Source organism: Rana temporaria, chromosome 12, assembly GCF_905171775.1.
Source record: "Rana temporaria chromosome 12, aRanTem1.1, whole genome shotgun sequence".
NCBI lineage: Eukaryota > Metazoa > Chordata > Amphibia > Anura > Ranidae > Rana > Rana temporaria.
The window spans coordinates 45,091,814-45,119,659 of NC_053500.1; the positions used below are offsets into that span (position 1 = coordinate 45,091,814).

The 27,846-nt window shown below is 43.5% G+C and overlaps 1 protein-coding gene across 3 annotated transcripts in view; it reads right to left on the minus strand.

Annotated features, from left to right (window-relative positions):
• The window catches only part of THRA (thyroid hormone receptor alpha), a 286,969-nt gene that overhangs the window by 169,546 nt on the left and 89,577 nt on the right, over positions 1-27,846 (minus strand). For 2 of the 3 annotated variants that reach the window (XM_040331865.1, XM_040331863.1), the window contains exon 2: positions 19,805-19,927. The exons of the other annotated variant lie outside the window; for it this stretch is intronic. The gene's annotated coding sequence lies outside the window, so the exon portion shown is untranslated. The remainder of the gene's footprint in view (positions 1-19,804; positions 19,928-27,846) is intronic. 3 annotated transcript variants of the gene reach the window in all.

Sequence of the window (27,846 nt, forward strand, 5' to 3'; positions counted from 1 at the left end):
CCATACAAAACCATGTTAAATTGACTGTAGTGGGTTTCTGCAAAACTGCAAAATGAACTAAAGAAATGCATAGATGTGCACCTAGCGTAAATGAATAAGCTTTTCTTGCCATCTCTGTCTCCATCAGATATTACATTGCTTCCTGTTCTTGCGACACTGAACATGAAGTGAGGAACACAGACTTTTATAGAATTATAAGGAAGTGCTGGCAACCTTTGGCACACCAACTTTTTGTGAACTATAGGTCCCAAGAGGAATGGCAAGACTAAAGCCCTGTACACACGATCGGTCCATCCGATGAAAACGGTCTGATGGACCGTTTTCATCGGTTAACCGATGAAACTGACTGATGGTCCGTCGCTCCTATACACCATCAGTTAAAAAAACGATCGTGTCAGAACGCAGTGACGTAAAACACAACGTGCTGAAAAAAAAGTTCAATGCTTCCAAGCATGCGTCGACTTGATTCTGAGCATGCGTAGATTTTTAACCAATGGACATGCCGTGCCCACAGACGATCGTTTTTTTTTCTATCGGTTAGGTATCCATCGGTTAAATTTAAAACAAGATTGCTTTTTTTAAACCTATTGATAAATAACCGATGGGGCCCACACACGATCGGTTTGGTCCGATGAAAACGGTCCATCAGACCGTTCTCATCGGTTTTACCGATTGTGTGTACGCGGCATAAGGCTCCACTCTCACTAGTGCAACTTGTCATGCGACTTGCGACATGTGAAGTTGCACAACAAATTTAAACCCATTTATTTAAATTTCACCCATTCCAATCTACGACTAAAAATAAAGGTTTCTGCATTACTTCGCTGGAATTTTTTGGTGACTTGAATGCCATAGAGTGTTGCATTAAATTCGCACTGGAAATCGCGCAACTTTAGATTTGCACTAGTGTGAACTGAGCTTATTAGCTACAGGCAAGACTTTCAGAGCCAGATGCACAATGGGATTAGTAGTTTCACTACAGCTGCAGTGCTGAATGTTACACCTGCTTCTAAGGCCCCTTTTACATGGTTGCCTTTCTCATTGGGGGGATTACTCTGCTGATCAGGTGGATGACAGGTCTGTCACCGCTCACAGTGCAGAGCGGACACAGTCCCACACTTCTCTAAGGGGCAATCAGATGGAAACAGACTGCCTGTCCATTTCCATCCGATCTGCCAGACAGATGGAAAATAGAACCACCGTCCATCTGTTTTTTTTGCGGCAGGATCAGATTAGGTGGTGGTGGGTGTCAGCAGACACGTGTCCGCTGACATCCGGGAGACTGGAAGGTCTGATCAGGTCCACCTGAAAAACTGACAGACCTGATCGTACCGCCCACGTGAAAGGGCCCTTAGGCTGGCAATAGATGGGACTTTATTTTTCACTCAGCTGATCTAAAAACACATTTAGGCTTCATGCACACATAGCCTATTTTGATTAGCGGTCAAAACGTTCCTATCCTAAACATAATTCTTCCACGTTCAGGAGAGGGCGGTTGAACCTCCCCTAACCGAAGCAGCTCCTAAACGATCCTAAAAGTCTATTAGGTAGATTTAGAGAGATTGGACTAACTTTAGGGCGGCCTAGCCTAGCCTGTTTAGGCTACACCGCCGTAAATTAACTAGGCTAGTAGTGATTTTCAATCTACTTACCTGCTAATCTACGGCGGCGTAGCCTCAAACGAGCGGGTGTAAGGGCGTCTAATTCAAATTGGTTGGAGGGGGGCGTGCTGTATGGAAATGAGGCTTGACCTCACGTTTTTTTGACGTTTTTGGCTACTGCGCATGCGCCGGGCGCCTACATTTCCCAGTGCGCATTGCGGCTAAGTACGCCGTACGGGCCTATTGATTTTGACGTGGACGTAAACTACGTGAATCCAAATTCGCGGACGACTTATGCAAACGGCGTAAAAATTTCGAATTTCGCAGCGGGAACGGCGGCCATACTTAACATTACTAGTCCACTAGAGCACAGCTCTAACTTTAGGCGGCCTATCTCTTACGGAAACTACGTAATTCGACTGCGGCAGCCGCGCGTGAATCGGCGTACAAGCTCATTTACATAATCTACGCCGGCCGCAATGGAAGCACCACCTAGCGGTCAGCCAAAACATTGCAATCTAAGCTAGGACGGCGCAATCGCTCGCTCAGCCGAAGCAGAACTTTACAAAGTTATGAGGATTACGGTTTGTAAGGTCAGGAGAGGGCAACTGGGGGTGGGGGGGGCTTCTTAAGGTAAGTGCACTTATCCTTTAAAAAACAATCAGATGTCAGCCTTCATTAGTCTGAATATGCTTCTCTGGATTAGCAGACAAGCAGCATGGTATTGTAGCTATAGGATCTAATGAAGCCAGTAAATAAAATCAATTACAAATTTGTGGAAGTGGCTTCGATTAGGTACAGTATCCGATACCCTAGATATAGTCTGCCTCTACACTCTCCAATAATCTGCAACGCTGTCAGGAAAAACAAGAAAAAAAAATGCTATGTTAAAAGTGATACTAAAACGGTGTATATAAAAACTACATACAGCAGTAACGGGTCTGCACACACTTGGTTGGATGTTTTAATTCTGCTTTCAGCCTGTCATATCTTTGAAATACAAATATCCTTATCCTACATTTCAGTTTTAGGGTGTCTCAGATCCCTCTCAGAGTCCCCTGGAGCCACCCTTAGGATTGCGCACCCTCAGATCGTCATACAAACTATACCTGACAGTTTGGAATCCCCTTAATGGCTTACTGTCTAGCCCTCTTCCATGCTTTGCATGTTAGGCTTCATGTACACGGGACGTTTTTAAAACCTCTCCTTAACAATTTAACTTGACAGAAAGTAACCCACGTTTTAAAACGTCCCTTTTGCCACGTTTACATGCCGCGTTTAGCGTTTTCGAAAAAAAAAATTTTTTTTTCAAAATAGCCAAAAATGAAAAACGTCTGTAAACGAAACGCGGCTAAACGTGAGTTACCACGTTTGGCGCTTAAAATGCCCCCAAACTCGGCTTCTGAACCATTTTTTGCATTCCAAAAAAAGCCTTTTAACTCAACTGCCTAGAAACTACAGTAAACAACCCTGTGTACATGTACTCAGGGCTTTTTTTCAGGGGGAATGTGGAGGAACGCAGTTCTGGCACCTCTAGCAATGACTGTATGTAATAGCAAGGAGTCCTGGGGTGTGCTGGAGGGACTATTGATGCTGGCTGCTGGGGAATCTATCTTTGAATGGAGGTCTATTTGTATCTGTATGGAGGTAGCTTTATTGTTGGCGATGGGGGGTGTTATGTTGCTGGGGGGGGTCAATTGTTGCTGGGAGGGATCTACTGTTGGGGGAGAGGTCTATTGTTGCTGGCTCCTGGAGGGCCTATTGATTCCGGCTCCTGGAGGGTCTATTGTTGCCGGGGTGATATTTTGATGCAGGGGGTCCATTGTTGCTGGGGGAAAGTCCATTGTTGTGTGGGTGATCTATTGTTTCTGGATTGCGGTCTATAGTTGCTGGGTTGGGGTCTATTGTTGCTTACTGCACTCTATTTTACTGTCTTTCTTGTCATCATTAATAAATTCTGTGAAAATCACTTGGCAGCACAAGATGATACTTGGTTCTGTATTCTCTAAAAGGGTTGGTACTGGGAGGTGGGTAGGAGGTGGAACCAAGGGACAATGCTCAGAGGTGGGTAGGGAGCGGAAACGAAGGGCAACTCAGAAGGGGGAAGTTCCTGCACCTATTCTCTGAAAAAAAAAAAATCCTGCATGTACTGGTAAGATAACAGAGGAGAGTTCAGGAGCAATTGAATAAAAATGCCCAACTGCTCCTAAACGTTAGTTTATCAGCAGCAGTGTACATGAGGCCTTAGGCTCCAAGAATGAGACATGTAGTCTGAGTCATGTGATGTTATAAAGTTCACATTGCGCAGGCTCCCCTCCCACCAGAATTTCAATGTAGACGTGCCAGTGGTTTTGGAAACATTTAGCTAATAAGTGACTGGGAACATTTTATTCATTTTATTTATTGTGTTATGGGCATAGATACCAAACTTTTAAAACAGTGGAGGGTTTAATAGCACTTGTTGACACACTGCATTAAACACGTCATTTTTAGTTTTGCCCATAGTACCACTAGATTGGTTAGAACCTTTGTATATTTTTTTTCATTGTTGTCTGTAGCCTCCCTGGGGAAATCAATCCTCTCTGTAAGATTGGGCCATTTTTCTGACAGGGATCTACTCAAACTTCCTGTTCTGCCTCCAGGACAAAAAGTGAAAGAAATATCCTAAATGGGTCAAAGATACAAAATAAAAGAAAAAAAGAAATGGAGGTTTTAATTCTTTCCTACACTATCCAAAACCAATAAATAAAGATACACTTTGGGATTACTTTTATATACAAACTGTGCTCAGTCTAAGTCCCTGTATAACAGCTTAACGTTGATTGGCTGTTGGTGGTTGCATCACTTTACCACCCATTGCACCATGTTAATAAATAAGTTGAGTAACATTCTGTCTGGGCACAGAGGCAAGCATGGTGAAGCCTAAGGCCTGGCTGCGAATAATATGATGGTGTAATGGTGAATGTGTGAAGGAGGGAAGCTGGCAATTCCTCTGTCTGTGCTATGAATATGTGTTATGGTGCATCAATGTGTGAGAGGCCTGGCACGGCTGTAATACCGAGAATGTGACACTCTGGAGCATACTGAGGCTTTGGGCTGGCAGCTGCACACTGCATGTTTACACAGACATTACCACGGACTGTGTAACTTCTGTTAATATACCATACGGTGGAAAAGAAATGAGAGAGGGGGGGAAAGACAGAAACAGGATGGAGAGAAGAAGAGAAGAAAAGGAGAGGGCATGGGAAGTGGTGAGGAGAAAAAAAAGAAGAAGAGAAGGCAAAACTAAAGAGTGGTCACAAGATGGCAGGATGTGATATAAAAGTGACATATAGGAACAAAAGGCCATTGAAGCTAATGAAAAATGCCAATTAAGAATAAGTAAAGTGGAAAAACTAGGAGGGAGCTCCTAAAACGAAGGAAACGAAATAGACAGTTGCAGGAGAATGAGACAGCTAGACATCCAATGTTGCTGCAAGTGCAGACTCCATTGACAGAAATGTCTGTCCATAATATAAACTAGGAGGTGAAGGAACCTAATGAAGGCAGATGGGGGGGGGGGTAAACTGAGAAAATGAAAAGGGATGGGATGGAGTGTAGAATTAAATGGGCAGTTAGGGGTATGTAGACAGATTTCAGTCAGTAGAAGGGAGAGGAAAATAAAAGTGAGATGCAGGCACAAACCAGAGGGAAACAGAAGAGAGAAGTTAGAAATAGAACCAATCTGTAGGAGGAAAGGAAAGATGTCCATTAAGAAGACAGAAAGCTACTATGGGGAGCAAGGGGAGAGGGAGAACTACCATGAGAAGCAAAGGAAGTGGGAGGAAAGCACCATGAGCAGCAAGGGTAGAGGGGAAGCTACCAAGAGGAGAACAGGGGGGGGCACCATCAGGAGAACAGGGAGAGGGGTAGGCACATTGAGGAGCATGGGGGCAGTGGGAGCCACCATGAGGAGAGAGGGAGCCACCAAAAGGAGCACAGGAAGAGGAAGAGAGGGAGCCACCACGAGGAGCATGGAGAGAGAAGTAGCCACCACGAAGAGCACAGGAAGAGAGGGAGCCACCATGAGGAGCAAAGGGAGAGAGGAAGCCACCATAAGGAGCACAGGAAGAGAGAGCCACGAAAGCATTGGCAAGGAGAAAGAAGGCGAGTGGGATGAGAAAGTTAAATCGAGCATGAGAGAGTTACAGTGTATTAAGTGGGACAGAGCTACAGTGACCATGGGGGTAGAAAACTACAGACATGTTGATAAGAGAAAGACATAGTAAGCAGGGAAACAGCCAAAATAAAGAGAAACAGCAAATAGCAAGGAATAACAGAAAAAGCCACAACGAAGACGAAAAGAGGACCACACGGAGAAGCACAGTGAGGAGACAGAGTGCCACAGTAAGGGACGAAACAGAGGCACTTTGAAGATAGAAAGCCACAGAGACAGCCAGAGTGGCTACAGAGTGCCAAGATGAGGAATATGGATCAGAGCCACAGGGAACAGGCAGAGATGGCAGTGCAGATGAAAAAAAAAAAAAACGTAAACCAAAAGGAAAGGAAGAAAACAAAACGGTGGGTGGGAAACGGGAAAGGTTGTGGATGAAACGAAGACAGATAGAAAAAAAGAAGAGGAAAAATACCAGGAGAGTGAAGACAATCTAAGTAATGTCTAATCCAAGAGTGGAGTGCAAACAATTACAGTGGAGAGATGGAGATGCTGGGAAAGGAATGAAGGGAGTAGTAAAAGGACAAAGAAAAATGTAGAGGAAAAAAAAAAAGAACAGGAGACAGGATTGGATTAGCGAGCAAGAGTGATGGCGCTAGAGATAATGGGAGAAAGAGAGACATCCATATTGATGGAGTGTGAAAGCGAGCCAGAAAGGAGAAGATATATGGCAATGTTCCCCTTCCTCTCCTCCCTGCTCCCCCACAGTAACAGAGCCGCAGGGCGCACCCCCCCTCCCTTGCTTTCTGCACTATTGATAAATACATTAGTATGTGCAGGATGCCGAGCAGCTGCAGAGCTGGCAGAGCAGGGGTTAACCCTGGCATTGCCAAGGAACTTGACAGTGTATAAGTCGGCGTGGCGCGCCAGCGTTCTGCAGATTGTTAGGAGTTAACTGTGCAGCCTTACCTTCCAGCTCTGACTTACACGTGGTTCATTATGGAGACTTCTTGGAATCAACAGCTGCTTTGTGTTTGCTGCATTAAAATGATACCAGTCTGCAACTCATATTTCTGTGCAGGCTTATTATATGTATATATATCACACACACATATACAGTGTGTGTGTATGTATAAGTGTATTATATGTCCATAAATAAAACATACAAATAGTAGCGCTAAAAACTGTGATGATAAAAATCAAATGACTGATATATGAAAAAGGAGAAGTCCAAATATATATGGTGAAAAAAATCTTTAAACCAGTAGAAAAAAGGTGAATAGTTCCAAAACCAGATGTCTGATATATAAACCAGAAAAAAAGAGGAACAAATTCCAAATATAAGTGGTGGAAGGAAACTTGATTGATGTGTGAACACAGTGAATGGTTCCAAATCAATGGTGATTTTCTCTTGAGCGTTATAAACAATAGTGATGAATCCGCCACCAATATAGCAGGGGCTTACCAGATATATAGAAGCCAAATGAGCCTATGCCCAGAGGGTCAATCAAGCTTGATATATACAAAGTTCTTTAAGTCATATATACCCATAACGGATATTAAATTGATGGGTGGGTGCCAGTGGGCCGATTTACCCAGTGGCTTCTAGTATTCCATGAGCTCCCTTTGCCAACAGTCCTTGCTCTGCCTCCCAAAACCACAGGGCATCATTTCTGTTGTAGCTGAAGGGGTCAACACTACGGTGTTCCAATATTAGTTAAACATTCAACTTGGAGAGTGAAACCTCCATGAAGTGACATAGCAAGGGGGAAGACATAAGAACTGCTGCTCTTGGTGCCCCTGAGAAAAATAATGCTGGCTAATGAATCAGTCCACTAATGCCTCGTTTCCACTGAACTAATCAGTTCGGTGCGGTACGGTACGCTATTTTGGGTGTTTCCATTATGAAAGCGTGCCATAAAACCAAACCGTACCACACCATTCTGGGTCCTGCTTTAGATGTAGGGCCATAGAAAATGGAACGGTTAGGTTAGGGCGGAGCTACAATACATTCCACTGATTGGTGGACACGCTAGCCATTTTTTCTAAACCCTGTATGGCCCCCGACTGTCCGACCTGCAGAGGAAATGTTCACCAGAATAGACCGGACCATTCTAACCGTTCCAAACTTTTACCAACCCGAACCGTTCCGCTCACCTAAAATGCTAAGCAAATAATTTGTTTGGTCTAATGTCTTCAAAATTTGAGAAAATGATCTGTGCTACCCAAAGCATCCAACCAGATTCCACCTGCCATTTTCTAGTGCAGGTTCGAAAAATGAAAGGCTACACCTGCTTGCTTTGGACACCAGTCAAATTTTACTTGATCGTGAACAAAAGATAAAAGGAACCAAATGGCAGAAGAAAATCATGAGAAGTACCAACACAATATGGCAGAGACGGTAAGTAAGTGGTACTCCACATCAAAGTACATTGAAAGCCAAAATAAGTTTTGAATAGAGAATGGGCATCTTAAAAAAAAACATATTTTAAGCTATTTATAAGAGCAGCGGGTTTATGGTTTATAGGCTTAGGCCCCGTACACATGAGGAGACATGTCCGATGAAAACGGTCCGCGGACCGTTTATCGGACATGTCTCCTGGGAGCTTTTGGTCTGATGTGTGTACACACCATCAGACCAAAATCCCCGCGGACAGAGAATGCGGTGACGGAGAAGACACCGACGTTCTCAAACACGGAAGTGCAATGCTTCCACGCATGCGTCGAATCAATTTGACGCATGCGCGGGATTTCGGGACGTTGGTTACACGTCATAACCAGCGGACATGTCAGATTAGGTGTACTTACCATCGGACATGTCAGACGGACATGTTTCCAGCGGACAAGTTTCTTAGCTTGCTAAGAAACTTTTGTCCGCTGGAAACCTGTCCGCTAGGCCGTACACACGTCGGACATGTCCGCGGACCAGTTTCAGCGGACATGTTCGACCGTGTGTACGCGGCCTTAGATTAGGAAGGAAATAAATTATACAGGTGAATATCCATATCTGAGATAACTCATCTTGGCACCACCATGTTATTCACTTTTAAAGGTGGCCAACACTTCGAAGATGACCCCTCAATCTCTGTATTGCATAAGCAGGCCACATACATGAAAGCACCCTTGTAAAGCCTGCTCTCCTGAAATGCATATCCTTAATTCGCTATAGAGGTAAATGGCAATCATTATGTAGCTGCCAATAAGTGTGATGCCGCATACACATTATCATTTTTCGGCATTAAAAAAAACGTTGTTTTTAAAAAATGTCATTTTAAATGATCGTGTGAGGGCTTCACATAATTTTTCAGGTTCTGAAAAACGACAAAAAAAAAAAATTCGACCATGCTGCATTTTTTATCGTCGTTTTAAACTATGTCTTTTTTTCGGGTTGTAAAAATTGATCGTGTGTGGGCTAAAACGATGTTAAAAACCCGCGCATGCTCAGAAGCAAGTTATGAGACGGGAGCGCTCGTTCTGGTAAAACTACCGTTCATAATGGAGTAAGCACATTCATCACGCTGTAACAGATAAAAAAGCGCAAATCGTCTTTTACTAAAACAGAATGAGCTAAAGCAGCCCAAAGGCGAATGGAACTTCCCCTTTATATAGCCGTCGTACGTGTTGTACGTCACCGCGCTTTGCTAGATCGTTTTAATGATGAAGTTGGAAAAACTTAGTTTTTTTTCATGCTGAAAAATTATCGTGTGTACCCCCAAGGCATGGAGGCAAGCAGCGCATAGCTCCTACAAATCTCTCATCTGGGACTGTCCCTCTTTTAGAACCAAATTCCTTTGTCCACCTTTTCATCTTAAAGGGTCACTAAAGGAAAAAAAAATGTTTTGCTGAAATGACTGTTTACAGGGTATAGAGACATAAAAGTTAACTTATTCCTTTTAAAAATGATTAAAAACAGATTAAATTCAATCATATAATGTGCCTCTAGTTTCACTTTCGGTTTTAAACTGGTTTCATGTTTCTGTGAAGTAAAGAGACCCACAGAACAAAAACAAACAAATCCAGGCCAGTGTTTTGTTTTTAAAATGAATCTGATTGGTTCTGAGGAGTTTTAGACACACAGTAATGACAGCTTAGACCACCGTGAAAAGCTCCCAGTACTGTGGTTATAAGGAGCCAGACAACCAGGAAGTGTGGAGATCACAGCAGAATTACAGCAACTTCAAAGCAAAAACGAACAATAAGGACATGAAACCAGTACTGCAGTAAGGTAAAGGAAGCTATTTAGCTAAAAAAAAGAATTCCTTTAGTGACCCTTTAGGTTATCAACCTTTCTGGTTTGATCTGCACTAACTCTTTCATCCAAACCCGAATTTGTTGCATTTGTGGTCCTAAAAAGCCAGCATAAAAGAAAAGTGGTGAAAAAAAGCACTGGTTAGTCATTTTCCCATTCCAATTCTTGCCAGTCTGTATTGGGGGTGGGGTGGCAGGGGTGTGTTTTTTGCTTACATACTTTGAGCTGATTGGTGCCCCTCTTTACAGCCATAAATAGTGGAGGTGTGAGCAATAAGTCTCATTTCCGACAACACACTCTGAAACCAATGTGCACCAATGCTGAAGTTTTGGCCTGTCAAACATGGCAGATGAAGGGTAAACTTTGCAGGCCATTACACACTGACTGAAGGCATGCGGTTAGGGGCACATCTGAGCAGTAACACAATTTATTACGATTACAGGAAAAACTAGGAATTTCTTGTGTGGAAAACACAGGCTTAAAATGGCTACCTTCCAGGACTGCACGCTATTCAGGAGAAATGTAGGTTAAACATCGCTGCCAGTGTACTCTTCTAGAACTCAGCGCTGCAATACAATGAATACCAACTATGTTAATCTGGAGGGGGGCCTCAGCACTGGACTGTACCATTCTAAGGGATTCGAGGGGGGGGGGTTACTATACACAGCAATCTTCTCGGTTTAGAGCTTATACAATTACACTGTAATTAGAGGGTGTGTCTAGCTTTAACCCAATGCTACATATTTCCATTCTTCAGCTGTACTTTACTATGTGTGCACATTAACAACATTATCTTAAGGAGAACATATGTATCTATATATATATATATATATATATATATGTAAAAAAAGCAGTATATCACCAAAGGAGCTTTGTATTTGAGTGCAAGGCTTAAATCCTGCCATGTCCAGTGCAAACATGTAAGGTTAGGATTCATACGGATTCTGGGAAGGTGGTGTAACCAGTTCTTAAGCCCACCTGTCTGTCACGGACATTACATGTGATTGGTCTCTTGCTGCTATTTTTACTTGAGGGGCATACTTGGCAAGGAGAGTCCACTTTGGCTGGTTGTACAATGGTGACATGAGGAGCACACTCGGCATGAGGAGACTACTTTGGCTGGTTGTACAATGGTGACCTGAGGAGCACACTCAGCATGGGGAGACAACCTTAGTTGGTTGTACAATGGTGACCTGAGGAGCACACTCAGCATGGGGAGACAACCTTAGTTGGTTGTACAATGGTGACACGAGGGGCACACTTGGCAAGGAGAGACTACTTTGGCTGGTTGTACAATGGTGACATGAGGAGCACACTCCTCATGGAGAGACTACCTCGGTTGGTTGTACAATGGTGACATGAGGAGCACACTCGTCATGGAGAGACTACCTAGGTTGGTTGTACAATGGTGACATTAGGGGCACACTCATCATGGAGAGACTACCTCGGTTGGTTGTACAATGGTGACATGAGGAGCACACTCGTCATGGAGAGACTACCTAGGTTGGTTGTACAAAGGTGCACACTCGGCATGGAAAGACTACCTTAATTGGTTGTACAATGGTGAAGGTGGACAGGTTTTTTTATACAAGTAGCAATGGACAATCCCAGGCCTATGTGTAGCTTCATAACTTAAGAGAAACTTTGCTTCATCAGCCTAAAAAATGTATCTGTCCACAGCTTGGCACAGAACTGCTAATGGGATTTCAATAGCCATCATTTATCTGTGTATGTATGAAATAGTAGTCAGCCCTTTTCACGAAATGTCGGCTATTGAGAATGATACTATTAAAAAAATTCTATAAAATTTGGCAACCCTGGGTTAATCGTTCCCTACCTTCCGATTTTGATCAATCTTTGTTGATGTCTTGCTAATAATTTTTTCATTTTTCCTTTTTTTTTGCGTCATTTATTTTTTCTTAGTGTGTTCTTTTTTTAAAAAAATTTCTTGGGGCTGGAGTCGGGCCACCTTCGGGAGAGAATCCTACTCTTATCTTCCCTTCTTCTTTCTCACTTATTCCTCTCCTCCTTTTCTTAGCAATTTCCTTTTTTTTTCTGCTTATTATTCATCAACAAGTAAATTTGGGATTTTTTCTCTCTTGTTTTTTCTACAATTGTCTGTATATATAATTTAGAGTTTGGATTATTTACCTAATAGATTCCTTTATTAATACGACCCATTTTTTTAGGGTCAGTTCAGGTATTTCAGAAACAATGCACAGGAGATGTTTGCTCCTTTTCTTGTATGCCACGATAACTATATTTATCTTCTTGGGACTTTAGCTTTCTGATATTTTATTTATTTATCTTTCCTCTCACGTGCCTCCTCCCATCCACAGTTTGAACCCATTAGGGGTGGACGGGTGGTCCGGAGGCACGCTAAGCCTGATATAAGGTATAGTCCTTTTTTTTATTATTTTTTTTAGTCCCTTATACCTGACATTTGCGTTTTTTCGGTATTGATCTAATAAATATGAACTTGCATTTGAGCACCAAACTCTACCGATATTTCAGTCATTATTGTTATGATCTTTATCCCATATTTGCATTCTTTATACTGCATTTGTAACTTGTTTTCTTAGAGTCGGTTCACACTAGGGCGACACGACTTCCAGCGCGACTTTCAGAGGCGACTCCGACATAACTTGAGCATGAACAACAGGGCGATCTGGGGCGATTTACAACGCGACTTGAAGTCGTCTCCAGGACAGGAGACTTTCCAGTGGCCAATCAAACAACAATCAGCTCTAGGGGAGGGAGGGGTTTGCCTGAGAAATGTATGTTATCTTCCTGGAAAGTCGCTTCAGTTAAGACAGTGATCAGACTTTGAGGCGACTTCCATTGAAATCAATGGGTACAAATCGCCTACAAGTCGGATTGAAGTAGTACAGGAACCTCTTCTGAAGTCGGATCGCCTTGAGTCGTGTGTATTAACACCGCTCCCATTCACTTACATTGTTTTTCTCTACAGCGCGACTTGGGACGACTTGAGGCGACCTCAAGTCGGATCCCAAGTCGCCCCAGTGTGAACCGACTCTTATGCAAAACTCAATAAAAATATTAAACAAGAAATAGCAGTCAGCCCTGTGCCCTAGCTTTCCATCATTAAACTTACATTTTCCACCTGCCCAATCTAGTTTTCGGTTCCAGTGGCTTTTTTAGGGGCAATGCAGCATTTTGAATTTCAGACGCTATCCTGAAAAGGTGATAGGTGCAAAAGATTTAAGCGGCAACCTCTGGCAAGTAGTAAATTCAACCGGCGAACTGCTAATCCTCCCAGAAAGGGAGGATTAGCTTAAGTCACAAAGTCTACCATAACATCCTACCTGAAGCGTATCTAAACCAGCGGACAAAAATGTAACACGTTGAAGCTTACCAGCATTTAGATGTGGTGGCAGAATTACTTTTTTTATTTGGCTTTTTTTCCTGTATTTCATCTACAGTGCTGTATCTATATTGTAGCAGCGTTGTCACCCTGAGGCAGGAAGTGTGTTTCAACTACAGAATACCTCCACATCTATTATAGAGGGGGAGGTGTTCTGTAGTCCACAGAGAAAACTGGAATGCTGTCATAAGCTTACTAGAGTTCTGGCAGGATGAACCTACATTATTCACCAGTTGGGATATAACAAACAGCTTACAATAGTATAATGAATACTCATCCAATCATTAGGAAGACTAATAATAGCAATGACACAAATGTGGCCTACCAAAAGCTAGCTGCATCAGTGTGGATGAGGCTTAGAAGACATTTGTCTCCCTCTATACTGCATAAAAAGCTTATCCTAGGTTTCTCAGAAACAGAATAGTTTGGTTTCTCTCTGATCTCTTTGCTACACTGTCAGAGGCAGATAACATAGCTTTTGTAGTTCTGTGCAGCCTGGCATACAGCTTTGCAAAAAAGTGCATGGCATGTGAATGGATTCTGGCTCCCGTCCCAGGTGCTGCCCACTCAGACACAGACCCTCCTTTTAAGAGCAGGCACAAGAGCAGATCCGTCTGGGCCACCTCCAGAGGTATACATTAACCCCTCCGTACCAGGAAAAATGCTTGCAATAAATGGGCAGTGAAGGGGTGTTCTGAGCGATGACAACTACTTTCTCTTATTGAAGAGAACAATCCTTTCATATACATGGGATTAACTTTGAACAAGCCAACAATAAAAGCCCCAAAAAGTTTCACTTCAATGTCCGCTGTTTACTTCCTTGCAAATTGGCATTAACAAAGACTTAATACTAACTAATTAACGCTATACTAAATTAATACTAATATTATATTATAATAATATTATGACTTAATATCAACTAATAATTAATACTAGCCAATTAGAAGTTTTCTCAAGGAGGGGAGGATGGTTAAATACACTATATTGTCAAAAGTATTAGGACGTCTGTCTTTACACGCACATGAACTTTTATGGCATCCCAGTCTTAGTCCGTAAGGTACAATATTGAGTTGGCCCACCCTTTGCAGCTATAACAGCTTCATCTCTTCCGGGAAGTCTGTCCACAAGGTTTAGGAGTGTCTATGGGAATGTCTGACCATTCTTCCAGAAATGCATTTGTGAGGTCAGGCACTGATTTTGGACGAGAAGGACTGGCTCACAGTCTCCACCCTAATTCATTACAAAGGTGTTCTATCGTGTTATGGGTCAGGACTCTGTGCAGGCCAGCCAAGTTCCTTCACCACAAACTCGCTCATCCATGTCTTTATGGACCTTACTTTGTGCAATGGTGTGCAGTAATGTTGGAACAGGAAGGGGACACCCCCACACTCTTCCGGACTAAGGGATGCCATTAAAGTTCATGTGCGTGTAAAGGCAGGCGTCACAATACTTTAGTAGAGGAAATACACTATATTGTCAAAAGTATTGTGACGCCTGCCTTTATACGCACATGAACTTTAATGACATCCCTTAGTCCGTAGGGTTCAATATTGAGTTGGCCCACCCTTTGCAGTTATAACAGCTTCATCTCTTCTGGGAAGGCTGTCCACAAGGTTTAGGAGTGTGTCTATGGGAATGTTTGACCATTCTTTCAGAAGCACCTTTGTGAGGTCAGGCACTGATGATGGACAAGAAGGCATGGTGTTGTTTTGGGATGAGGTCAGGACTCTGTGCAGGCCAGTCAAGTTCCTCCATCCCAAACTCGCTCATTCATGTCTTTATGGACTTTGCTTTGTATACTGGTCCAAATCATTTGTTGAAGGGGGGATTATGGTGTGGGGTTGTTTTTCAGGGGCTGGGTCCCTTGGTTACAGTGAAGGGAACTCTTAAGGCGTCAGCATACCAAGACATTTTGGACAATTGCGAGCCAGGCCCTCTCATCCAACATCAGTGCCTGACCTCACAAATGCGCTTCTGGAAGAATGGTCAAACATTCCCATAGACACACTCCTAAACCTTGTGGACAGCCTTCCCAGAAGAGTTGAAGCTGTTATAGCTGCAAAGGGTGGGCCAACTCCAAAATTAAAACCCTAAGGACTAAGGGATGCCATTAAAGTTCATGTGCGTGAAAAGGCAGGTGTCACAATACTTTTGACAATATAGTGCGTTTCCTTTACTAAGCATCATTTTTTTAAATGCCATTAACCCAAATGGCTGTTTGTTGGCTTTGATAGACAGAATCTCTTGGTTTTTTTAATAAAACCGCTAAGAGCACCAAAACAACGCCTTAGTCCAAAAGACTTCTACCAATTTCACAAGAAAGCAACAGGCTGCCAACATGTTTTGAGAGCCAAAATATGCCTCTTCATCAAGGCTGTCGAAATGTTAACAAAGCTCTTCGGCAAACAAATCTGTGGCAGGAGGTTTGCAGGAAGTGCTTGTGCCAGTATCGCCTGAAAAGTTTTAGCAATGGTTGGCACCTAAAATAAGTTGGCTGCCTGGTACTTTCTTGTACAATTAATAAAAGGCTTTGTTCTGACAGTGGCATTCTTAAGCCCTGTACACATGGTCAGATATCTGATGGAATCTAATCCGATGGATTTTTTCGTCGGATATCCGATAAAGCCGACTTTCATCAGTCTTGGCTACACACCATCGGTCAAAAATCCGACCGTGTCCAAACACGGTGACGTAAAACACTACGACATGCTGAGAAAAATGAAGTTCAATGCTTCCGAGCATGCGTCGACTTGATTCTGAGCATGCGTGGATTTTTGACCGATAGACCGACGATCTTTTTTTTATTCATAGGAAAAATTTAAAACATATTAAAAAAAAATTCTCTGATGGAAAACAAACCGATGGGGCCCACACACGATTGGTTTGACCGATGAAAACGGTCCATCGGTCTGTTTTCATCGGACAAACCGATAGCGTGTACAGGGCTTCATTGGTGCTTTTGCACATGGATTTCCCAATCTGGGTGACCACTTCCTCTAGGTCACCTCTCATTTTATGGAGAGCTGCTGATCTCAAGGCATAAGGCCCAAATGACTATTATCCACTGATCGAAGATTTGTGTCATTTTCTACCCTTTGAGGATCTCTCTGCTGCCACTCTGGAGCTCTGATTACAAAAGATTGTAGCTGAAATCATATCTATAAATCATTTTTATATGCAATTTATTTTTTGAAGATGAAATCCTATTTGACACCACATAAGTCGATTTCTACACCATTATGCAAAGGCCTAGCTGATCGTATAAACGTATTCATATATGTTCCGCTTCAATGGGTAGCTTTAGTCTGCGCTGCCTCAATTCAATCTTAATTTTTCAACTCCTGCTGGCTCATATAAGTAAATGACTTCCAAACGGCACAATCTCAGTTATTATGAATGAGGAGAGTACATGATTATATCAGAGGAGCTCTAGGAACTCTGCATCTATTCCAAGTAACCACAACAGATAATGTCATTGAAAAACAGAAGGCTGCCAATGAAGGCAACAAAATATTATCCACATAACAGATTAGGATCTGAGCTACACAACAATGCGGCTTATATTAGAAAGCGTGCCTGCTTACAAGGGGTCCTCTCAGCCTTATTATTCTGGGGCATGTACCTCTCAGTAATAGGGAGTGTGGTGGCATTAGTAATGCTGGTGTCAGGGCAGTGGTGGGCATGTCGGAGTAGGCGGATGGTGGTTCAGCGTGGGAATCATTGAACTGCACTTCAATCACATGCAAATCCACATCTTTAATCTGCTTATTTACTCAGTCCAGATAGAGGTGGGGGCATCCGCCAAGTGTGGCGTTGTGGTGTGCTGAGACTACCCAGCTACAGGAGGCAAGGGGGTAAAACATGGCTAAAATAAAGCAGAAGGGAGTAAAAGAGAATTTGTAGTTTGATTAGCAAGGAGAAAGAAATCGCACAGTACGCCAATCAAATAGAATTGTTTACCAGGTGTTGGGTACATTTGTAGGTAAAGTTGATCCGGGGAAAATCCTCTCAGGGGATCAGGAAGGAATTTTTCCCCTGCTGTAATAAATTGGATCATGTTCTGCTGGGGTTTTTCACCTTCCTCTGGACTACTTTGGGTATAGAATTGGGTATATGGGATTGTATGATAGTTTTTATTTTATTTTATTTATTTTTATGGTTGAACTGGATGGACTTGTGTCTTTTTTTCAACCTAACTATGTAATTATGTTCTGACTGCTCTACACCAGGGGTTGCCAAACTTCCTACACAAAGAGCCAGTTTGTGGTCTTTCAGACTTCAGTGTCATCCACTTGGCTGTGTTGTGTTATGTGGCTGTGTAAATCTCAGGACTGGATGGACAAAAATACAGATCCCTTATCTGTATTTCATATGTGTATTAAGACGTTATAACACAGATCAATTTAAAGTTAACCGTGTAGTAATCCGAGCCAAGTAAAAAAAAAAAAAAAGCGCCTGCAAGGCAAAGGCATAATGTGCTAGTATGCATCGCACCCTAGCACATTATGAAATACTTATTGGGGTCGACCAATATGTTTTTTTTCAGGGCCGATACTGTTTTTTTTTTAGCCGCCTTTCAGGCCGATATCAAGTGCCGATATTCTGTACATTACCATCACCTGCCACTCAGATGCAGCATGCCACTGTCACCTGTCCCCCAGATGCAGCATGCCACTGTCACCTGCCACCCAAATGCAGCATGTCACTTGCCACTGTCTGCCACCTAGATGCAGCATGCCACCGTCACCTGCCACCCAAATGCAGCATGTCACTTGCCACTGTCTGCCACCCAAATGCAGGTAAACTTTCACACGCAGGTGGTTGGTGATAGATGACATAACTCTCTGCTCGCCCGCCGCTGCAGCTCTGTCAAGAGCAGCCTTTTCGCCCCTACTGTAGGGGTGGAACAGCAGTGATGCGAGGCGGGCAGTAAGAGATGATGTCATCCCCCTGCTGCCCGCAGCACCACTAAGAGATTAGCAGAGACTGCAGCTAGCGACGCATGGGAACAGGGGGAAGGAGATCTGACCAATATCAGTAATATCGATACCGGCCCCTCCGATAATGGGCCACTCCGATAATCGGGCTACATCTAATACTTACCTCGGAACAAAGCCCCCCCTAGCAGCACGCCGTCACCGCTGACTGAGCTCTTCCATCTTCCCCGGGTCTTCCTACGGGGTTTGCGAGCTCCGGCTGTGAGTGGTTGGCACTGCAATGCTGTCACTCCCGTGCATGTTCACAGCATACCCTCGGCTTCCGGCACGGTATAACAGACCTTTAGAACGCATGCGCTGGTGACCTCACCGGCTGCATCCAGTGTGAATATCTCCTAAACACTGCAAGTTTATGACATATTCACTGTACCTACAGATAAGCTATAGGCTTATCTGTAGGTACAATTTAGAAAAAAGTTTACTAACACTTTAAAGAAAGATGGCCATTAAAATGTTTTAATAAAAAATAAAAGCAATAAGAAATAGGGTAGCTGCTACTACCCAGTTATGCACACTGACACATTTCAGCATACAAACCTGCACATTTCTGTGCCTAGGAGTCAGGTGTTGCATAGAGCCATGCAGCCTGTATGAATCAATGACAGGCTATCAGACACCAGATAGAAAAATGCAAACGCTCCCGGGCACTCATATGTTTTCCACAGTAAGAGAACGACAATTTCATAAGTGCCCAGAATGCTTGGTAGATGCATCCCTCCTCAGATAGGGTAATCTTGTGTAAAGACTACAAAAAGAACAAACAGGAGGGTGCAAGCACCTAGTACATTACCAAAGTTTTAATGAAAATGTAAAAAAGGCAAAGAGATACTCACAAAGGTACAAAATTTAAGCATGTTAAAAACCACAAGACGCCATGCAGTACAGGATACACGTACTCCAGCAACCCCTCACTAAGCTGGGGACTAACAGGTTTCGGGGGCACACCCTCTTCTTCAGAGCTCACCCTTAGACCTTTGGTATTGCACTAGGTGCTTGCGCCCCCCTGTTTGTTCTTTATGACAGTTATCCATTTGTGTACACGTGTAAACACTCGGATGCATGGTTATAGATGTACAGCCATGACATCTGACAGCCTGTTATTGATTTGTACATAGAAATACACTGGTTTCTGGAGCTGTAAGGCCAAATGCGTCCGTGTGCATGAGTATTTATTATTGTAGATGCAAACTTCTGAAAGCAGTCATCCTGTTTTGTGTTTCACAATTTATCAAGTGACCCAAAATAAGTATGCAAGTTACAATTGCTTGTTTTTGGGTCAGAGAATCACGAAGCAGTAAAGCAAACATGTAACAGCTACCTATCCTGACAGGTTCTCTTTCAGTAAGACATGGACTTTATAAAGATAAATTAGATCAAAATCACAGATGAAGTTGAAAAAAATAAATAAAAGATAAATACCAGTGGACAGGAAGAACCAATGTAAGAGGAGGAGGGTATGTAGGATAGGTGCACACGATTCTACGATCCAGTTGTCACTCTTGCTTCCATTTTTTGGTTTGTCTCACTTTACTAAAAGTCGCTCTAAAAAAAAAAAGAAGAAAAAAAATAGGGTAAGAACCTGGGCACGGCTAATCCTATATCATCTCAGCACAGCAATTCTGACAAGCCCCCCCCCCCCCACACACACACAAAATGATGAATGCCTCTAAATCACATACTAGGGAATGGTGGCTAAGTGGCCTGGCCATGCACCTCTGGATTTGGGGTTCTGATCTACATGGAACAATATCTACATTGAGTTTATATTTCCTCCCTGTGTCTGTGTGGGTTTCCTGCCACAATCCAAAAACATAGGCTGAGGTTAAAGAAACATTTCACAAAGATATAAAAGCACCATTTAATGCAATTGTATACTGCTTTCAAGCCAAACTCCAGAATCACCTCTCTATATCCATTCAGATTTGGTGTACCAAGCTTGTAGTAGGAGACCAGACCTCCTAAAGTTTCCCCTTTGGGGGTACGTCATTGTATACAATCTACTTAGATACAACTAGCCTGACGGATTTTACACGTGACTACTGCTCACTGTGTTCTCCCAGCAGGGACGGGTTCCCCAAGCCCCTCCTTCCCCTGCCGGGAGAATACAATGGAGGGATTCCCCCATCAACGGGAATCAAGCGATTTTGAATGAAAATTCCTTCATCTATGGTCGGCCTTAGCCTGGCATAGGAAGAGCAATGCTGAAAACCATTTGGTCTCTGCTCCGTGTGTTGACAAGGTACAGGAGGAGAAAGTAGAATTGAATGCTTATCAGTGTGTTGTTGTGACTTCACTGCCAAGTCAGAAGGATATAGGTGGGAAGGGGACACCACTGTATTTCTTAAAACATTGGGGCAAAGCAACATTTTAAAAAAATGCCATACATCTCTGCAATATATGCATGTTTCCCTATGAGTTCTCTCTCTAAAGTGGTACTAAAGTAAAATTTTTTTTGTTTAAAAATAACAAACATGTAATACCTACTTGCTCTGTGCAGTGGTTTTGCACAGAGCAGCCCAGAGCCTCCTCTTCTTTGGTCCCTTGCCGGCGCTCCTGTTGAGTGCCCCCACAGCAAGCAGCTTGCTATAGGGGCACCCAAGCCGAGCTGCTGCTCGGTGTCCATTCAGACACGAAGCCGCAGCTCGGCCCCACCCCCTCTCTCTTCATTGGCTTACTGGCTGTGGTTAACAGCAGCGGGAGCGAATGACGCCAGCTATTGTGTCTTAGCCAATCAGGAGGGACAGTTCCTGGACAGCCGAGTCTCTCATGCACACATTGCTGGATCCAGATGGGACTTAGGTAAGTGTTAGGGGGGGCTAAGGGGGCTGCTGCACACAGTTTTTTTATCTTAATGCATTAAAACCGAGTTCCACCCACATATAAGACTTTACACCATCCATGCATCTTATAAACATATTGGCTAACTTTTTTTCTTTCTGTGTTTGTTTTACCCTTTTTTCCATCGTTGATCTTCTTCACATCATTTCCAGAGTGATTTGCCCCCCCCTCCACTGTCTTCTGGGACCTGTGTGTGTCCCAGAAAACAGAAGGAACCACTCAGCAAGCACAGCGCGACTTGCGCATGTGTAGTAGGAAACCAGCTGTGAATCCTGAAGGCTTCACTGCCAGTTTCCCTTAATTGAAATATCAGCACCTGCACTCAAAGTCGATGGGCGAATCGGCTCGGGGTGCCGACATTGTGGGAACCCTGGACAGGTAAGTGTCTATATATTAAAAGTTTGCAGCTACAGTATTTGTAGCTGCTGACTTTTATTTTTTTTTTGTTTAGGCTGGAACTCCGCTTTAAGATGAAAAAAAAAAAATACTTTGTGCCTTTAGAACCACTTTAAAGACTCTGCAAGAAAAGTGAAATACTTGTTGATCTGCTAAATATGCACTCAGCTTCTATGTACATTTGTGGGCTTACAACACACAGCATTGTTGTTTATTCGAATAGTGTCAGCCCTGTCCAGTTGTCTTTTGCTTAACTACTCAACCACTCAAGCAATTAAGAGAAGGTCATTTTAGGGTGTACACAATTCTTGCAGAAAATGTGATGTCATTGACCTGATTGACAAGTCACAAAAGTTGCAAATCCTTTGCCATATGTGTATTCTGTTTGCCTGCTGCTCAGCTCTAGTTTTCTTCCTATTAAATTGGCCTTCGATTGTGTATGAATGGGAACCTAAATTCTTCGAAGGACAATGACTGATATGCCTACGTCTTCAAGTAAATAATCTGTAGGCACGTAGTAACGCATGATATGCCAATTATTTTCAAACACATTTCCTAGAGTAATAGTTTAGAAAACCCAAGCCGAAAAAAAAAAAAAAAGTCAGTGACATGAAAGGTGTGCTGAAACAGGTATCTTCCGAAAAGTATAAAGCTTTTACTAAAGGCAACAGTGTCTGTTAGTATGATCTGCATCCATAATGCTTCCAAAATGAATGTACCACTCCCAGCAAAGATTTTCAAACTTAAAGTGGACCTTCAGCCATTTTTTCAACTTTCCATCTATTAAATCTTCTGCCATTGTTTTTTTTTACTTTGTTTTCAATCATGTTTTATTCAAGTTTTTTTTGCACAGTACAGAGTAAGAACAATGGCATTGATATTTAACAGTGTATAGTTGTCATAGACAGTGTAGCATACAGATTAACCACTTGAGACCCGCGCTATTGACAAAAGACGTCAACAGCGCGGTTCTCAGGTGCCAAGTGGACGTCTTTGGACATCATTTGAAAGCATTAACCGCGCGCGCCACTGGGGGGCGCGCGGCGGGTAACCACTGTGCCGCCGCATCGCTGGGGAGCCGATGCGTGTACCTGGCGGCCGCGATGTCCGCCGGGTACACGCGATCGTCGGTGACACAGCCGGTAACAGCAGGGACGTGGAGCTCTGTGTGTAAACACAGAGCTCCACGTGCTGTTAGAGGAGAGGAGACCGATCTGTGTCCCTTGTACATAGAGACACAGCATCAGTTACCTCCCCCAGTCAGTCCCCTCCCCCCACACAGTTAGAACACACCCAGGCTACACATTTAACCCCTTCCTCACCCCCTAGTGTTAACCCCTTCCCTGCCAGTCACATTTATACAGTAATTAGTGCATTTTTATAGCACTGATCGCTGTATAAATGTGAATGGTCCCAAAATTGTGTCAAAAGTGTCCGATACGTCCGCCGCAATATCGCAGTCCCAATACTAGTAAAAAAAAATAATGAAAAAAAATCATAATTCTGTCCCCCATTTTGTAGGCGCTATAACTTTACGCAAACCAGTCGCTTATTGCGATTTTTTTTTTTTTTACAAAAATACGTCGAAAAATACGTATCAGCCTTAACTGAGAAATTTTTTTTTTTTTTAAAAATTGGGATATTTATTATAGCAACAAGTAAAAAAAATATATATTTTTTAAATTGTCGCTCTTTTTTTGTTTATAGCGCAAAAAATAAAAACCGCAGAGGTGATCAAATACCACCAAAATAAAGCTCTATTTGTGGGGAAAAAAGGACGTCAATTTTGTTTGGGAGCCACGTTGCACGACCGCGCAAATGTCAGTTAAAGCAACGCAGTGCCGGAAGCTGAAATTTCGCCTGGGAACGAAGGGGGTTTATGTGCCCAGTAAGCAAGTGGTTAAATACTGATAATCTGCCATCTATTCAGTTGAGGTAGGGTATAAAAATCCCCCCCCCCCCCGTTGTGTTCTGGGAAACACAGCTCCCAGAACACAGCGGGAACCAGTCAGCAGGCGCAGCGCGACTCGCGCATGCACTATAGGGAACCAGACAGTGAGGACGGAGCGCTTCACTTCCTGGTTCCCTCACCGAGGATGGCGGTGGGGGCAGCAGAGTGATGAGCGATCGCTCGTCCTCTGCTGTCGACGGCGCTGGACTCCAGGACAGGTAAGTGTGCCGATATTAAAAGTCAGCAGCTGCAGTATTTGTAGCTGCTGGCTTTTAATATATTTTTTTTCGGCGGACATCCACTTTAAGTTGGTCAATTGGTATGACTAATGACTTCCATATCCTAGCTATTGAGATTTTAGCCGATACAATGAACGCAAGGAGCCGTCTTTGGGTTTTGGAGGCCTCCTCTACCTTGCAGCCAAGGAGGGCATGCTTTGGGGACTTGGCCAGGTTGGTCTGGGTGAGGGTATAAATGAAATTATAGACCCTGATCCAAAATCTTCGTACTTTGGGGCATTGCCACCATATATGGTATACTGTACCTTCCTTACCACAGCCCCAAAAGCACTTTGAAGAAGCTCCTAGAACAAAAGCGGCCAGTCTCGCTGGCACCAAGTACCACCTCAATAAAACCTTATAATTTGCTTCTACAATTGAAGTGTTGATCAGTAACCTAGAAGCTGCCAATGCCATCGAGTGCCATTCCTCTAGTTCCAGGGTCTCCTGGATATCTTGTTCCCATTGGGTTATACAAGTCAGTTTTTCTGACACATGTTAAAATAGTGTAAATTGCCAATATGTGACCTTGAAGTTTGTCATATTGACGACACATTTTCCATAGGTGACACAGTGCTTAGGTCACCATTGCGTGATAGGGTTTGCATATAATGGCATATTTGAGTATATCTAAAGAGTTCTGAATCCAAAAATTTGTATTTTTCCATCAACAGTCTTTTGGATAGCATACCCTTATGGTCGCAGAGGTCTGCAATCCGCAATAAGCCCTTGTTGGACCACCATGCAAACGCAGAGGGGGTGTGGCGTGGGGTGAACTCCTTATTTCACAGGGGGGGGGGGCTAATGGGTTGTGGGGTGATTTAAATCTGTGGGTCCCCGCCAATCTATCCCAAATATCTAAGGATAAGGAGAGGGAGAAGCATAAAATCGTCGGCCTTTCCTTCATCGGCAACCACATATGTGAAATTGGTTTGGGGTAACAGAAAATAGATTTCATAGACAAACAACGGTGACTGGGATTGTTGTGAATGAAATTTGGCGAGTTGGGCTGGGTAAAAATAGTTTTGCAGATCAGGAATGTTGTTTTAACTTTGGATAGTAAAACATTTTTTTTCTGCCAGTAAATACCTTATACAGCCCACTTCCTCTTTCTTGTCTAATCATTAGCCTAGACTTATGAGATCTTGCACAACTCTTGTCAGAGTTTGCGAGGAGGGGGGGGGCAATGAGAGCTGCAGAGCTGGGGGTGTGTCTGTGTAAATCCAGGAAGTGAACAGGCAGCAGCTTAAGCTGCCCACAGTTAAAATGGTTGCAGCCCGACTCAGTGGAGGGAGATTTCTGTAGCATATTTGGCAAGTACAGAATCACAGTATATATAAAATAATATGCAAAGTGGTTGGAGGGAAGCTTCAGAATGGCAAAGATGCTTTTATTACAAATTATGTGAGCAGACTGCATTTCCTCTTTAAGTTTTTTTTTTTTTCTTTTTTTTAAAGTGTATTTTGTGCGTGTACTCGAGAGAGGAGCCGGACTGCAGGAGTTGGGAGTAGGCAGGCCTCCCCCAGAGGCAATCTGCCACCTTTCTCCATGCCCCGGGTGGCAATGGCGGGTGTGTGAGGGGGTCCTCCCACACAGCCCGCCCTACCTGCTCCGCTTTGAAGCCCAACGGGGCAGAGGGACTCCCTATAAGGGAGTGAGAGGATCTAGCCCGCTCAACCAGCCCCATTAGTCCTTTGCCTCTCTTTTTAGAGACCGCGTGGTCAAAGTGCGTGCATGTTAACCCAATTTCGAGTGCGTGTAAGTGTGATGGTTTTTGTGGGAGGGAGGTGGGCGTACTAAGCACAGGCTTACCTCGCATAGCGCACCCACCGGGAGCCGGGCTGAGACCACCTAACTCAATTCACATGTAGCCGAGACCGGGATCCGAACCCCTAGCTGCAGAGGTGAATGGCTTGTCAGCGCAGTGCCAATCACGTTGAGCCACCGCAGCTCCCCTTTTTTTAAGTTTCTTTTGATTGAACCTTTCACACAACATGACCCCTGTCTTCTGACGATGCATCTAAGAGTAAACCACGATGCCCTGGCCTCTCCTGCAGACAAAAGGTTAATGTGACACAACTGAAAATAGAGGTTCTAAAAATAGTCAACCAGGAGCGTCTAAGGATGCAGGAAATGAGAGCGCAAGCATAACCTCGTGAGATCAAGACACCTGCAGAAAAAAGGGCAAGAATAATCCATCTAGAACCAGATACCTGAAGACACCAAGATGGCTTAACCTCTGCACAACCAGACACCTGTACAATCAGAGCAGGCTTATCTCTCCAGAACCAGACACCTGTAGGATCAGAGCAGACTTAACCTCTTCAGATCCAGACACCCAAGGACTCAAAACATAATCTTTCTAGAAACAGATACTGAAAGAGTCAGGAGGAGGCTTAACCTCTTTGGAGCCAAATAGCAGAGGAATCAGAGAAGGTCTAGCACAGCCTCTCTCAACCTATTTACCCCCAAAAGGAACTATTGAATTGTAAGATCTCAGGGAACCCCTAGCAAAATCAACTGATCAGGGGTCAGTGAAAATAATGCCCCCCTACAGTGGTGGCAAGAATCTCCTATAGACACTTACATAAAAATAACTGAAATAATGTCTTTGGTCCACATACTATGCAGGAACCATCAGATGGGAAGTCAAAGCAGCCACAGCTCAAGAAACCCCAAGCAAACTGTGAAGGAACCCTGGTTGACAATGGCTGGTCTAACATCCAAATGTATAAAAGCATGTAAAGACACCTGAGTGTTAATAAAAAAAAAAACAATAATAAAATAGAAAATTAGAGCAGGCCGCTCTGGAACCAAATCACAAAAGAACCAGAGCTTATTCTCATTAGATGAAGACACAAAGGGGTTGATTTACAAAAGACAAATTGGCTGCTCACTTTGCAAGGGAATTTATTCCAGAGTTAAGGGAATTGAGATGAGGTTTAATTTAACAACGAATACCAAATCAAGTGCAAGGGGGAAAAAAAGCATTTTTTGCTTGCACATGATTGGATGATGGAAGTCAGCAGAGCTTCACCTCATTCACTATGCCTTGCAAAGTGCAACTTCCTTTGCAAAGTGAACAACCTATTTGCCTTTAGTAAATCAACCCCAAATAATCACAGTAAGGCCTAATTCACATCTATGCATTTTTCGCATTTTCCAGATTTGCATTATAGAGCATGTTCCTCGGGAAACCATGTTAAATGGACTGTAGTGCAAATCTGCAACAGTGCGTTATGTTGGAATACTGCCTTGTCTCCGAAGGGAGGGGATCATGCTCTGCTTCAGGATGTCACAGTACATGTTGGCATTCATGGTTCCCTCAATGAACTGTAGCTCCCCAGTGCCAGCAGCACTAATGCAGCCCCAGACCATGACACTCACCACCATGCTTGACTGTAGGCAAGACTAAAACTTGCCTTTGTACTCCTCGCCTGGTTTGGCGCCACACACGCTTGACACCATCTGAACCAAATAAGTTTATCTTGGTCTCATCAGACCACAAGACATGGTTCCAGTAAGCCATGACCTTAACCTGCTTGTCTTCAGAAAACTGTTAGCAGGCTTTCTTGTGCATTATCTTTAGAAGAGGCTTCCCCCTGAGACACCAGCCATGCAGACCAATTTGATGCAGTGTGTGGCGTATGGTCTGAGCACTGACAGGCTGACCCCCCACCCCTTCAACCTCTGCAGCAATGCTGGCAGCACTCATATGACTATTTCCAAAAGATAACCTCTTCATATGATGCTGAGCATGTGCACGTGCAAACTTCTTTGGTAGACCATGGCGAGACCTGTTCTGAGTGGAACCTTTTTTGTTAAACCGCTGTATGGTCTTGGCCACCGTGCTGCAGCTCAGTTTCAGGGTCTTGGAAATCTTCTTATAGCCTAGGCCATCTGTATGTAGAGCAACAATTCTATTTTTCTAGGAGTTCTTTGCCATGAGGTGCCATGTTGAACTTCCAGTGACCAGTATTAGAGAGTGAGAGCGATAA